Source organism: Triticum dicoccoides, chromosome 1B (assembly GCF_002162155.2).
Source record: "Triticum dicoccoides isolate Atlit2015 ecotype Zavitan chromosome 1B, WEW_v2.0, whole genome shotgun sequence".
NCBI classification, from domain to species: Eukaryota; Viridiplantae; Streptophyta; class Magnoliopsida; order Poales; family Poaceae; genus Triticum; species Triticum dicoccoides.
Genome location: NC_041381.1, coordinates 420,477,159 through 420,492,052, shown reverse-complemented (window position 1 = coordinate 420,492,052; position 14,894 = coordinate 420,477,159).

Sequence of the window (14,894 nt, the reverse complement as noted above, 5' to 3'; positions counted from 1 at the left end):
TACCTCTCCCTCCATTTTCCCATTCAAACACCGTCCACGCTAGAACACCCCATCCCCACACCAGCCTCCGTACGCCACCCCATCCATCGCCGCCGTCCTCCACCACATCCATTGCCACCGTCCTCCATCATGCCGGAGCGCCTACCAAGACCGTGTGGTCCACTACTAGAGATGGACGTTTCTCATCCACGACGACGGACCAATAGCCTTGCATCGCGTCCTCTCACTTCATCGGCGCCGTCGTCCTCTTTGTCGGGGCTGCACACACGACCTTCTCTTCCACCGCAACGGGACTTATCCCCCGATGCACCCGTCTACCATCGCAGATCTGCTTCAACGCCACCAACAACCATCGCAACCCCGATGCCTACACTGCACCGCAAGAGAGGTTCTACTTCATATCTCCTCAACTTTTTGATCTCAACCAGAAAATAGATCTTAACTTGGTTCTTAGTTTGAAGCAAACAATGGATGCTAAATATCATTTCTCAGGTTTGCAGCTTCAAATCTGCCATGGCACAACCATAATACGGTTTAATTGATCATGCTTAGGGTTTAATTGATCATGTTGGTTCCGTGGTGGTTTCTTTAATAGAAATTGGAGGGAAAACCCTCTTTTGCTAAAAAAATATGCTTAGAGTTTCCCCCTTTTATGATCACTATACAATCAGAATGCGTGCTTCGTGTCATAATAACACTGCTCCACGCATCAAGCTAAACAAGCTTAGATGTTCCAATACGAATCTCATATTATTAAAACAGAGTTGTTTAATTGGTCAGCTAAATGTTCCTAAATTAGTTTCGAAAATGCATGTTCGCCGCTCGGGTGTGTATCTCTACAGGGTGCCCACGGTGGGCCGGCCCACCCTGGGATTTTGGGTCGTCCCAGGCCCCGATTCCCCTCTGTTCTGCTGCGCGCTTCCGATCTCTAATCGCCCCCAGCCGCCTGCCTCGCTGGCGACTTGCCGTCACCGGACGACATGACTCTAGGAGGAGATGCCGGACTAACAGGAGGCCAGGAGCCGCTCGCCCAACAGCGTCACCGCTGCCCGGGCGCGCCGCCATGCCTACCTTCCCAGTCCATTCAGGGCTCAGGCATGCAGCACCCACCAAGCCAACCCGATTTATCCTGAGATACGTCCTCAACACTTAGCATCCACTCCTTATCACCCATTTTCTAATTGATTCATTACTCATTAGGCAGGACTGTCATTAGGGTTTGTTGTGTGCTCAGTGCTACCTACACTTAATGGTTCAGATGTATTTCGGTAATCTTTAGTACCTCTAAAGTTCACAGGGTTTTCAAAATTTCGGCCCTCGGAACAGAAACTAGTCATTCTGGATTGTTGGTCGTAGTGACATTGACCCAGATTACTACTGCAAGCCAGGTTTGTTGACAATTTTTCTTGTCTTTCTTACTCATTCGATATAATATCCAATTATTCATGTCGATTAGTTGCAAACAATAAGTGCTAGACAAACTTCTTCATTCAGATTTTGGACGGTCTCTTACTGCAGTTACAATTCTGCATACTTGTCCTAATAAGCTCACAAGTAAATGATTGATTCACTACATCTATGCTTGCCTTGTCATATTTGTTGTCAATATTCTTTTAGGGTGGACCACTCTGTTTCTAAATACTGGAACCGTAGACCTGAGTGAATAATATTTCTCTATGTGATCTCTTCCATCATGTGTGGGTAACGAACACTGCATTGTATAGAAAGAAAGTGTCATTTCCAGCTTTTACATAGCTTTCGATCTTTTACATGGAATACAATCTGCCTACTTGCTTTGTGTCGCACTACCAACACTCCACCCTTGAAGCTAAACATTACGCCACTCATAATTGCTTAGTTTATTTGTTCAAATACGAATTTCATATGATTCTAATGTTCCTACTTCAGTTTTGAAATGTGTGCCTGTCTGTTATAGAGACATAAGGGGTTTGTATTTCTGTGTGTGGCCTGGTCAGCACGGTTGGGGAGGTGAACTTTGCATATGCAGGGGTTTATAGTGTGACACTCTCCGAGTTGAATCCGCAATGCATACCATAGATAATCTGACTACTTTTTATGTTTTCATGAATCTCAGATTCTGAACAGCATCATAATGATTATGAGCTTGCGTGCATGAAAAGAATAAAGCTGAACAATGCCATGGCTGTCAAACTTGGCATTAAGGGACTGAAATCAAGTCTGGATGCAATGCAATGCAAAAGCTCTCCACCTACAGATTCATGCTCAGAATATGATCCTAACAGTGATTCTGAGCTAGAGGGAGACCTAAGTCAATGTAGCTCCCTAGTGGAGGAGTCAGAGGAAGATACCCTATCTTATTCACCCATCAAGGTACTTGCTCTAACTTTCCAAGGTTACATTGCTCGCACATATCTTGCAACTGATGCTTTGCATTGCTTCTACTTTGTTGAACTTCCATTAGCTTAGTTTACACATCGTGTATGTGAATACGCCCTGCCTATCCATTTTCAGTACATATTCCATCTGTCATCATACCATATTTATCCATTCAAATGTTGTTCTTGTGTATCAGACGTTCAAAAGGAAGAGGGCGATTGCTGATCGTGGAGGAGCACAAGCAAAGTATTTGGAAAAGGTAGTGGCACCTGATAAATCAAATAGCCCATTAGGTATAGTTGCAATATCACCTGACCCACAAAATACCCCAACTCTAGCAGACTCTAGCCCTACTACACTGGTCATTTCTGATGCCCCAACTCAGTAGACCCCAACTGCAGCAAACAGTATGATTATGCCAGTTGACATAGCACCAGCTGTACGACGCAAAACCCCCATTCCAGCAAAGAGTACACCAAATCCAATTGCCAAATCCCTTTTCGAACCAGAGAGAGCCCCAATTGCAGCAAATAGGACCCCTGTTCCATTTCTTCCCAGTTTAGAAGAAGAAGCTTATGTTCTTGTCAGGAACTTTGTGTGCATCTTTCCTTCATGGAAAGATTATACCGCAGACACAGAACAATTTACAGTCTTCCTCCGCAACTTACGCGTAAGTAATGTACTAATGTTATTCATGGTCATTACTGCATATGTTTCTGCTAACAGAAGACACAAGATTTCATTATTTTAAATAGGCGAGGAGCAAACTGGATTGTGATGACGAGCAAGAGTTGGTTGTGCTTTTCAAGCACTCGTTGATGAAGTATCGTTCCTACCTGAGGCAAGCGCACTTCGATGGCAAGCCTCTGAACGAAATTTCTGTAAAGTCTCCGGTGCTACATTTATCCGACAATGACCGGAATAATCTTGTTACACATTGGTCTTGGCTGCAGCGTAAGGTACTGTCTATGATATCACATCACAATTTGAACTACATTTCTCCATTTGCCTTAATGTATCACTTGTACGAAAACTCTTAGCAGAAGAACATTCGTTCTCAAGGGACCACAGAATCTCGCAACTATACTGCAAACTGTATTGCTCTCGTGAGTTCCTCTTGCCCTGTATGACCATACTTACTTACATAGATGTTTGATTATGTAGCATCACTGCACATGTTAGCCTCATAATCGCCCATTTAGTGGACATTATAAGATCCGTATGGACTCTTACACAAATTTAGAATCAACCTAATGCTTTTGAAGAGGTTTAGCTCTGCAGTCCTCTTGTAAGGACTGAACGTGGTCTATCACTGTACTTACATTAACAGCTACTCCCTCCATCCCATAATATAAGAACGTTTTGTACAGTACACAAGTGTTCAAAACACTCTTGTATTATGGGAAGAGGGATTGGTTCATTTTGTAGCATTCTGCATCTTATCTCCCTCGCCCACCATTTACTAAAAAGATCAGATATATATTTAATCTTACCAACAAGTAGAATACACAGACAATGCCAGTGCAGAAGTGTAGCCCATTGCTCTTGTCAGTACATTTTGTCCTGTAACGCTTGTACTTCCAGGGATTGGTAGTTGATTATGTAGCATCAATCTGCATCTTATCTTCATTATCCTCTATCCCTTCCAGTATTATCATATCTATAATTACTCTCTACAAAATGTAGAGTACAGGCAATGCTTATGAAGAAGATTCTGTGCTGAAATTCTTGAGTTATCCTTCCCTTGACATGGAGAAGGGCATTATAAAGCCGGTGTTAACTATTAATGTAAGTCAGTCCTTCTAAAGCCTTTATCCTCAACTGCTATTTAATTTGCTCATACTCCCTATCGTTTACTGCTCTTTAGTTTGCTGTTTCTACCAAAATGCATGTTCGTAAGAACCGTAAGTTCTAACTTTTACTTGTAAAACCAAATTTCTTATTCATACCATGCACATTACTTAATACTCCCTATATGTATGCTTGGTTTTGTGGATCTATAATCCAGTGTGTGGTGAAGCAGCCCACGTTTGCACCTTGTCATCTCCTGTTTTATCTTACTGATGTAGTTGATGATATGAACAACATGCCATGCACATTATCCAAAATAGATACAATGATTTTCTTTGCCCTTCATCTATGCTTGTTATGTTGACATGGTAATCTAGTAGTGTGGTGAAGCTCCCCGCATTATGAACAATGCCAAATTATGCTATTGATATTTTGAACTTACTCTTTATTTTCTAATTTGAAATTGGATAGAATTGACAGAACAGTTATCATCTTTGTTTATACACGTGCAAAACCTGTCATCTCTCTGCTTTGTTTCAGGGTGATATGCGTGATGGCATGCACAAGTCTGCTGAAGGCTGTGAGACAAACCCAACATATATTGCAGCAAAGAAGGCAAAACATCTTGAATATAGCGAGACAACCCCAAAGTCTTGTCTTGATGCAGTGTTCATGTTACTTGAGACTAACAGTCAGACAAGCTCACAGAATTCGTTGTCTGAATCAGTTCGACTTCTTCAGTCCCAAGTTCTAGCAGAAAGGCATTCTGCAACTCAACTTCGACTTGAAGTCCTATCTCTAAGAAAGATTGCGGAGAACACCAATGAGAACCTCATCACTAAATAGCTACACCTGGAAGCTATGACCGACATGCTAGGCCGGTCTCACAACCTTGCTCAGCAGCTTGCGCAACAGTTCCCCCGCAAGGCTAACCTTTCTTGAACTATCTTGGAAGTGGTCTCGGTTCAGTATTATTTTGTTACGCTGCAATGGTGCCCAGTTTTTGTAATCTGCTTCTTCATTGCGCTTTATGATCACTGGTGGCGAACTTCGATGCCCAGTGGATGTAATATACCTTAAATCCTTTATTGTATAGTGTAGTTTTATTCTTAGTTACCCTGCCGTAATTTCTTTATGGTGTAGAGTAGGTTTGTTCTTGATTCCTACTAGTTACTGCCATCATTCACTATCTGAAAAAAAATCAGATGCAGTCGACCGGGCCGAAACATTCGATAACGGGCCAGGTTTTCAGCGGGCCACAATTGGGCCGGCCTGCGTCTTTCTTGGGCCCGAATGATTGGGGCCTTCACACATTGCGTCAGGCCCAAACTTACACCAGCCTATATTTTAGTTGGGCCTTTTGTCGACCCAGCATTTAGTTCGGCCCAGGTAGCGTTGGGCCATTAACAGGCTGAATATTGTACTGGCCTGTTACGGCCGAGATGAAACCACGGGCCTTTAGCAGGCCAAAATGCATGTTGGGTCTCAATTTTCACTAGTCGTCGACGGGCCTTCAGTAGGCCGAAATGTAGACCGGGCCGTTATGGGCCCAGTTAGCTCACGGGCCATTACTAGGTCGAAACATATCTCGGGCCTTAGTTGGCCCACTAATATCATGGGCCTTTAAGAGGCCAAAAGCTTAGTACAGGCATCAGCGGGCCGAATTACGTGACAGGCCTTTAACAGGCCCAAAGTCACGTTGGACTTAACTGTTGCCACCTTTAGCACGGGCCGTTAGTGGGCCCGATGTCCCGTCGGACCATATATGGCCCATGGGCAGCACGGGCCATTCCCAGGCCGAAAGTCACACCGGGCTAAAATGGGCCCATGTCTACATCAGGCCTCTAACAGGCCGAAAGTCACTGGGCTGTAGTTGGGCCCGAATATTCGGCAAACAATTAACAGGCCAGATCTGGCTTCGGGCCGTAAATGGGCCCAAATATTGGGCGAACAATTAACGGGCCAGATCTAGCTTCGGGCCGTAAATGGGCCTAAATATTCGGCGAACAATTAACGGGCCAGATCTGGTTTAGGGCTGTAAATGGGCCTTTATTAAGCAGGCCGTTATTGGGCTGGCCCACTAGTACCTGATTATGTTCTACGAGCCTTTGACTGGGCCGGCCTTTTTAACCTATATGGGCCTCTGTTGGGCCCAGCCACGTGTCAACATACAATAGGCATGTCTCCTCCAATGGACGGGCGAGATCTGGCCCACTAACGAGCTGACAGGTGTTCCCTTCAGCCAAACAGAATTTTACACGTGGAAATTTCCCATTGGTCGGGGCTGTTAACGGGTTATCGGATCCAAAACCTGACCGGATAGCTTAACAGCGTTCCGTTACGGTGGATGCCACGTGTCGGTCACCCTTGACGAAAGCACTTATGTGACGCGCGATTTATCGTCATGGAAGTGGACACTTCCATGATGATAATTTTGGTAATGTCATGGAACACTTCTACGACAGCACAGGTATGACTATCTTGATTCTGCCATAAATTTGTCATGGATGTACATGCATGACAAAAAACGCGACCTACTGTGACAAACACGTATCATCACGGAAGTGTATTTTTTTGTAGTGTAGGCGGATGTCCCAGATCAGGCTAAAGGGTTTCGGGGCCGTCGAAGGCGCAATGGCGGCGTACAACGACTTCGTAGAGAAGCGGCCAGACGGGTCAAGGCGCCAGGAAATGGCATCCTGGTCCTCCTTGACGATCATCGACATAAGGGCGACGTCTTGGAGGAGGGAGTCCCAAGCAGCCACCTCGAGGGGGCCGAAGGGACGACGGAAAGCAAGACGCCCTAAGTCAATAAGGACCGTCTGGACAGAGACCCGAGGGTCCGCCGCAACGGCAAAGAATCCTGGGAATTGCACAGCAGGGGGGAGTCCCCTAGCCATCGGTCGAACCAGAACAGGGTCGAGGACCCGGAGCCAACAGAGATGGACGTGCCGATGCGGAGCACGGGCAGAAGTTGGATCACGGACTGCCAGAACTGGGATCCACCCGTACGCTGGCAAAAGGCCAGAGGTTGGCCTCGAAGGTATTTATTATGGATGATGGTAAGCCAGAGGCCTCCCACCCCATTGGCGATACGCCACAGCCAGCGGGTCAGGAGAGCAATGTTAATGCGACGAGATGACAAGATCCCAAGGCCACCATGGTCTTTGGGTTTGCAAATGTCGGGCCAGCTCACCATATGATACTTCTGTTTGTCGCCCTCGCCCGCCCAAAAGAACCTCGACTGGTATTTAGCGACCTCCTGATGGAGGGTCTCATGGAGGCCGTAGAAGCTCATGAGAAACCAGAGAAGCCTACCAAGCGAAGAGTTGATTAGAATCACCCTGACGACTTTCGACAGCCATCTCCCCCTCCAGGGTTCAACCCGGTGCTGCATCCTAGTCACCATCGGGCGGAGATTAGCCACGGTGAGCCTGAAGTCACTAATGGGTATTGATACGTCTCCAACGTATCTATAATTTTTTATTGTTCCATGTTATTATATTACCCCTTTTGGATGTTTATGGGCATTATTTTACACATTTATATCATTTTTGGGTCTAACCTACTAACCGGAGGCCCAGCCCGTATTGCTATTTTTTTTGCCTATTTCAGTATTTCGAAGAAAAGGAATATCAAACGGAGTCCAACCGGAATGAAACCTCCGGGAGCGTGATTTTTGGAACGAACGTGATCCAGAGGACTTGGAGTGCAAGTCAAGAAGCAGCCGAGGTGGCCACAAGAGGGTAGGGCACGCCCACCCCTATAGGGCGCGCCCCCTGTCTCATGGGCCACTCGGGCGGCCACCGACGTACTTCTTCCTCCTATATAAGCCTACGTACCCCAAAAACATCCAGGGAGCAACCGAAACAAAATTTCCACCGCCGTAACCTTCTGTATCCACGAGATCCCATCTTGGAGCCTTTTCCGGCGCTCAGCCGGAGTGGGAATCGACCATGGAGGGCTTCTACATCAACACCATAGCCCCTCCGATGAGTTGTGAGTAGTTTACCACAGACCTTCGGGTCCATAGTTATTAGCTAGATGGCTTCTTCTCTCTTTTTGGATCTCAATACAATGTTCTCTCCCTCTCTTGTGGAGATCTACTCGATGTAAACTCTTTTTGTGGTGTGTTTGTCGAGATCCGATGAATTGTGGGTTTATGATCAAGTTTATCTATGAGAAATATTTGAATCTCCTCTGAATTCTTTTATGTATGATTGAGTTATCTTTGCAAGTCTCTTCGAATTATCAGTTTGGTTTGGCCTGCTAGATTGATCTTTCTTGCCATGGGAGAAGTGCTTAGCTTTGGGTTCAATCTTGCGGTGTCCTTACCCAGTGACAGAAAGGGCTGCAAGGCACGTATTGTATTGTTGCCATCGAGGATAAATAGATGGGGTTTATATCATATTGCATGAGTTTATCCCTCTACATCATGTCATCTTGCTTAATGCATTACTCTGTTCTTTATGAACTTAATACTCTAGATGAAGGCAGGAGTCGGTCGATGTGTGGAGTAATAGTAGTAGATGCAGATAGGAGTCGGTCTACTTGTTACGGACGTGATGCCTATATACATGATCATGCCTAGATAATCTCATAATTATTCGCTTTTCTATCAATTGCTCGACAGTAATTTGTTCACCCACCGTAATACTTATGCTATCTTGAGAGAAGCTCTAGTGAAACCTATGGCCCCCGGGTCTACCTTTTATCATATTTGCTTTCAATCTACTTTTATTTGCATCTTTACTTTTTGCATCTATATTGTAAAATACCAAAAATATATTTATCTTATCATACTATCTCTATCAGATCTCACTTTCGCAAGTGGCCATGAAGGGATTGACAACCCCTTTATTGCGTTGGTTGCGAGTTCTTTGTTCGTTTGTGTAGGTGCGTTGGACTTTTGAGGAGCCTCCTACTGGATTGATACCTTGGTTCTCAAAAACTGAGGGAAATACTTACGCTACTATTGCTGCATCACCCTTTCCTCTTCAAGGAAAACCAACGCAAGTTCAAGACGTAGCAAGAAGGATTTCTGGCACCGTTGCCGGGGAGGTCTTTGCTCAAGTCAAGACATACCAAGTACCCATCACAAACCCATCTCCCTTGCATTTACATTATTTGCCATTTGCCTCTTGTTTTCCTCTTCCCCACTTCACCTTTGCCGTTTTATTCACCCTCTCTTTCCCAATCTCTCTCTTTCTTTCCGCTTGCCTTTTTCTGTTTGCTTGTGTGCCTATTTGTCCTTATGGCTTTGCCTAAGAGTACCGACCTCCTTCTTAGAAGGATGGAGGAGATTGAATCAAATATTAGAAGTTTTATGAATTTGCAATTCGAGCATAATAATTTCTTCAGAAAAGAGCTTAAAGAACAAAAAAGTTTTTTGAGTTGTATGAATAAGGAGCTTGATGATATGGATAAAGAATTTTATGGTGTGAACTCTCAAATTACCTGGCTTGAAAATGCTATAGCCAAGATTTCTAATAAGCAAGCTACCTTAGTCAATAAGATGGCTGCCAAACCAGAAAAGTTAGAAGAAAAAAATGATGAAGATCTTAAAGTTATTGATGTGTCTCCTATTAGATCTTTGTTTTGCAATATGAATCTTGAAATTATGGGACTGAAGATGAGTCAACTTTACCTAGAAGGCGTCCCAAAATTTCGGAGTTTTTAGATCTTGCTGCTAAAATTGGTAAAAGTGGGATTAGAGAGGTCATGACTTTAAATAGCATTGAACCCACTATCTCAGATTTCAAGGAATTTGATTATGATAATTGTTCTTTAGAAGGTTGTATTCCTTGTTGCAATCCGTTGTTAATTCTCCACATGCTTATAGTCAAAATAAAGCTTTTACCAAACATATCGTTGATGCTTTGATGCAATCTTATGATGAAAAACTTAATTTGGAAGTTTCTATACCTAGAAAACTTAATGATGAGTAGGAACCTACTATAAAGATTAGAATTAAAGATCATGAGTGTTTTGCTTTGTGTGATTTGGGTGCTAGTGTTTCCACGATTCCGAAAACTTTATGTGATATTCTAGGTTTCCATGATCTTGATGACTGCTCTTTAAATTTGCACCTTGCGGATTCCACCATTAAAAAGCCAATGGGAAGGATCAATGATGTTCTCATTGTTGCAAATAGAAATTTGGTGCCCGTAGATTTTATCGTTCTTGATATAGATTGCAATCTTTCTTGCCCTATTATTCTTGGTAGACCTTTCCTTAGAACGATTGGTGCGATTATTGATATGAAGGAAGGGAATATTAGATTACAATTTACATTAAAGAAAGGCATGGAGCACTTTCCAAGAAAGAAAGTCAAATTACCTTTTGAATCTATCATGCGAGCTACGTATGAATCAAGTGCCAAAGATGACACTACTTAGATCTATCTTCGCTTTTATGCCTAGCTAGGGGCGTTAAACGATAGCGCTAGTTGGGAGGCAACCCAATTTTATTTATGTTTCTTGTTTTTGTTCTTGTTTAGTAATAAATTTTGCATCTACCCTCTGTTTAGATGTGTTTTTATGCTTTAATTAGTGTTTGTGCCAAGTAGAACCTATAGGATAACCTATGATGATAGTTGATTTGATTCTGCTGAAAAACAAAAAACTTTGCGCTCACGATAAACAATTCAATAAATCACAGAAACGTGATTTTGCATTGATTATTTTTTCTGCTGATCAATAAACAAATTTTCCAGTACGTCCTATTTTGGTAGGATTTTTAGAGTTCCATAAGTTTGCCTTAGTTACAGATTGCTACAGACTGTTCTGTTTTTGACAGATTCTGTTTTTTGTGTGTTGTTTGCTTATTTTGATGCATCTATGGCTAGTATGTAATGGTAAGAACCATAGATAAGTTGGAATACAGTAGGTTTAACACCAAAATAAATAAATAATGAGTTCATTACATTACCTTATGTGGTGGTTTTGTTTTCTTTCACTAACGGAGCTTATAAGATTTCCTGTTGAGTTTTGTGTTGTGAAGTTTTCAAGTTTTGGGTAAAGCTTTTATGGACTATGGAATAAGGAGTGGCAAGAGCCTAATCTTGGGGATGCCCTTGGCACCCCAATATATTCAAGGATAGACAAAAGCCTAAGCTTGGGGATGCCCCGGGAAGGCATCCCCTCTTTCGTCTTCGTTCATTGGTAACTTTACTTGGAGCTATATTTTTATTCGCCACATGATATGTGTTTTGCTTGGAGCGTCGTGTATTATATTAGTCTTTGCTTTTTAGTTTACCACAATCATCCTTGCTGTATAAAACCTTTTTGGAGAAGCCCATTTTATTAGAATTTGCTAGAATATGCTTTGTGCTTCACTTATATCTTTTGAGCTTGATAGTTTTTGCTCAAGTGCTTCACTTATATCTTTTAGAGCATGGCGGTGGATTAATTTTGAAGAAATTGCTAGTCTCTCATGCTTCACTTATATTATTTTGAGAGTCTTTTAGAATAGCATGGTATTTTCTATGGTTACAAATTTGGTCCTAGAATGATGAGCATCCAAGTTGGGTATAATAAAAACTATCACATGAAGTGAATTGGATGCTATGATCAATTTGTTGCTTGAGAATTGTTTTGAGATATAAAGGTAGTAATGTTAGGGTCATGCTAGTGGATAATTATGAAATTGAGAAATACTTTTGTTGAAGTTAGCAAGTCCCGTAGCATGCACGTATGGTAAAAGTTGTGTGACAAATTTGTTGCATGAGGTGCTCTTTTGATTGTCTTCCTTATGAGTGGCAGTCAGGGACGAGCGATGGTCTTTTCCTACCAATCTATCCCTCTTGGGGCATGCGTAGTAGTACTTTGCTTCGAGGGCTAAGTAGGCTTTTGCAATAAGTATATGAGTTCTTTATGACTAATGTGAGTCCATGGATATACGCACACTCATCCTTCCACTTTTCTAGCCTCTTTTATTACCGCGCAACTTTCGCCGGTATTGAACCCATTATTTACCTTCCTCAAAACAGCCACCATACCTACCTATTATGGCATTTCCATAGCCATTCCGAGATATATTGCCATGCAACTTTCCACCGTTCCGTTTATTATGACACGTTTCATCATTGTCATATTGCTCTTTGCATGCTCATGTAGTTGACATCGTATTTGTGGCAAGGCCACCTTCATAATTTTCATACATGTCGCTCTTGATTCATTGCATATCCCGGTACACCGCCGGAGGCATTCATATAGAGTCATATCTTGTTCTAGCTTTGAGTTGTAATTCTTGAGTTGTTAATCCATAAAAGTGTGATGATCTTCATTATTAGAGCATTGTCTCAGTGAGGAAAGGATGATTAAGACTATGATTCCCCCACAAGTCAGGATGAGACTTTGAACTTTACAAAAAGAAAAAAAGGGGAGAAAGGCCAAAAAAAGGCCAAAGAAAAAAAGAAAAGAAAAAAAGGGAAAAGAAAAAAAAGAAAGAAAAAAAAATGAGAGAAAAAGAGAGAAGGGACAATGCTACTATCTCTTTTTCCACACTTGCGCCTCAAAGTAGCACCATGATCTTCATGATAGAGAGTCTCCTATGTTGTCACTTTCATATACTAGTGGGAATTTTTCATTATAGAACTTGGCTTGTATATTCCAATGATGGGCTTCCTCAAAATGCCCTAGGTCTTCGTGAGAAAGCGAGTTGGATGCACACCCACTTAGTTCTTTTTGTTGAGCTTTCATTTATTTATAGCTCTAGTGCATCCGTTGCATGGCAATCCCTACTCACTCACATTGATACCTATTGATGGGCATCTCCATAGCCGTTGATACGCCTAGTTGATGTGAGACTATCTTCTCCCTCTTTTTGTCCTCACAACCACCATCTTTTACCACCTAATTGCTATGTCCATGGCTTACGCTCATGTATTGCGTAAGAGTTGAAAAAGCTGAAGTGCGTTAAAAAGTATGAAACAATTGCTTGGCTCGTCATCGGGGTTGTGCATGATGGGAGTATTTTGTGTAATGAAAATGAAGCATGGCCTAACTATATGATTTTGTAGGGATAAGCTTTTTTTGGCTATGCTATTTTGATAGGACATGATTATTTGTTAGTATGCTTTGAAGCATTATTATTTTTATGTTTTATAAGCTTTTATATTGAATCATTTGGATCTGAACATTCATGCCACAATAAAGAAAATTACATTGAGAATTATGCTAGGTAGCATTCCACATCAAAAATTCTGTTTTTTATCATTTACCTACTCGAGGACGAGCAGGAATTAAGCTTGGGGATGCTTGATACGTCTCCAACATATATATAATTTTTTATTGTTCCATGCTATTATATTACCCCTTTTGGATGTTTATGGGCATTATTTTACACATTTATATCATTTTTGGAACTAACCTACTAACCGGAGGCCCAACCCGTATTGTTGTTTTTTGCCTATTTCAGTATTTCGAAGAAAAGGAATATCAAACGGAGTCCAAACGGAATGAAACCTTCGGGAGCGTGATTTTTGGAACGAACGTGATCCAGAGGACTTGGAGTGCAAGTCAAGAAGCAGCCGAGGCGGCCACAAAAGGGTAGGGCACGCCCACCCCTATAGGGCGCGCCCCCTGTATCGTGGGCCCCTCGGGCGGCCACCGACGTACTTCTTCCTCCTATATAAGCCTACGTACCCCGAAAACATCCAGGGAGCAACCGAAACACAATTTCCACCACTGTAACCTTTTGTATGCGCGAGATCCCATCTCGGAGCCTTCGTCGGCGCTCCGCTGGAGCGGGAATCGACCACGGAGGGCTTCTACATCAACACCATAGCCCCTCCGATGAGTTGTGAGTAGTTTACCACAGACCTTCGGGTCCATAGTTATTAGCTAGATGGCTTCTTCTCTCTTTTTGTGTCTCAATACAATGTTCCCCCCTCTCTTGTGGAGATCTATTCAATGTAAACTCTTTTTGCGGTGTGTTTGTCGAGATCCGATGAATTGTGGGTTTATGATCAAGTTTATCTATGAGAAATATTTGAATCTCCTCTGAATTCTTTTATGTATGATTGAGTTATCTTTGCAAGTCTCTTCGAATTATCAGTTTGGTTTGGCCTACTAGATTGATCTTTCTTTCCATGGGAGAAGTGCTTAGCTTTGGGTTCAATCTTGCGGTGTCCTTACCCAGTGACAGAAAGGGCTGCAAGGCACGTATTGTATTGTTACCATCGAGGATAAAAAGATGGGGTTTATATCATATTGCATGAGTTTATCCCTCTACATCATGTCATCTTGCTTAATGCGTTACTCTGTTCTTTATGAACTTAATACTCTAGATGCAGGCAGGAGTCGGTAGATGTGTGGAGTAATAGTAGTAGATGCAGGCAGGAGTCGGTCTACTTGTTACAGACGTGATGCCTATATACATGATCATGCCTAGATAATCTCATAATTATTCGCTTTTCTATCAATTGCTCGACAGTAATTTGTTCACCCATCGTAATACTTATGCTATCCTGAGAGAAGCCTCTAGTGAAACCTATGGCCCCGGGGTCTACCTTTTATCATATTTGCTTTCAATCTACTTTTATTTGCATCTTTACCTTTTGCATCTATATTATAAAATACCAAAATATATTTATCTTATCATACTATCTCTATCAGATCTCACTTTCGCAAGTGGCCGTGAAGGGATTGACAACCCCTTTATTGTGTTGGTTGCGAGTTCTTTGTTCGTTTGTGTAGGTGTGTGGGACTTTTGAGGAGCCTCCTACTGGATTGATACCTTGG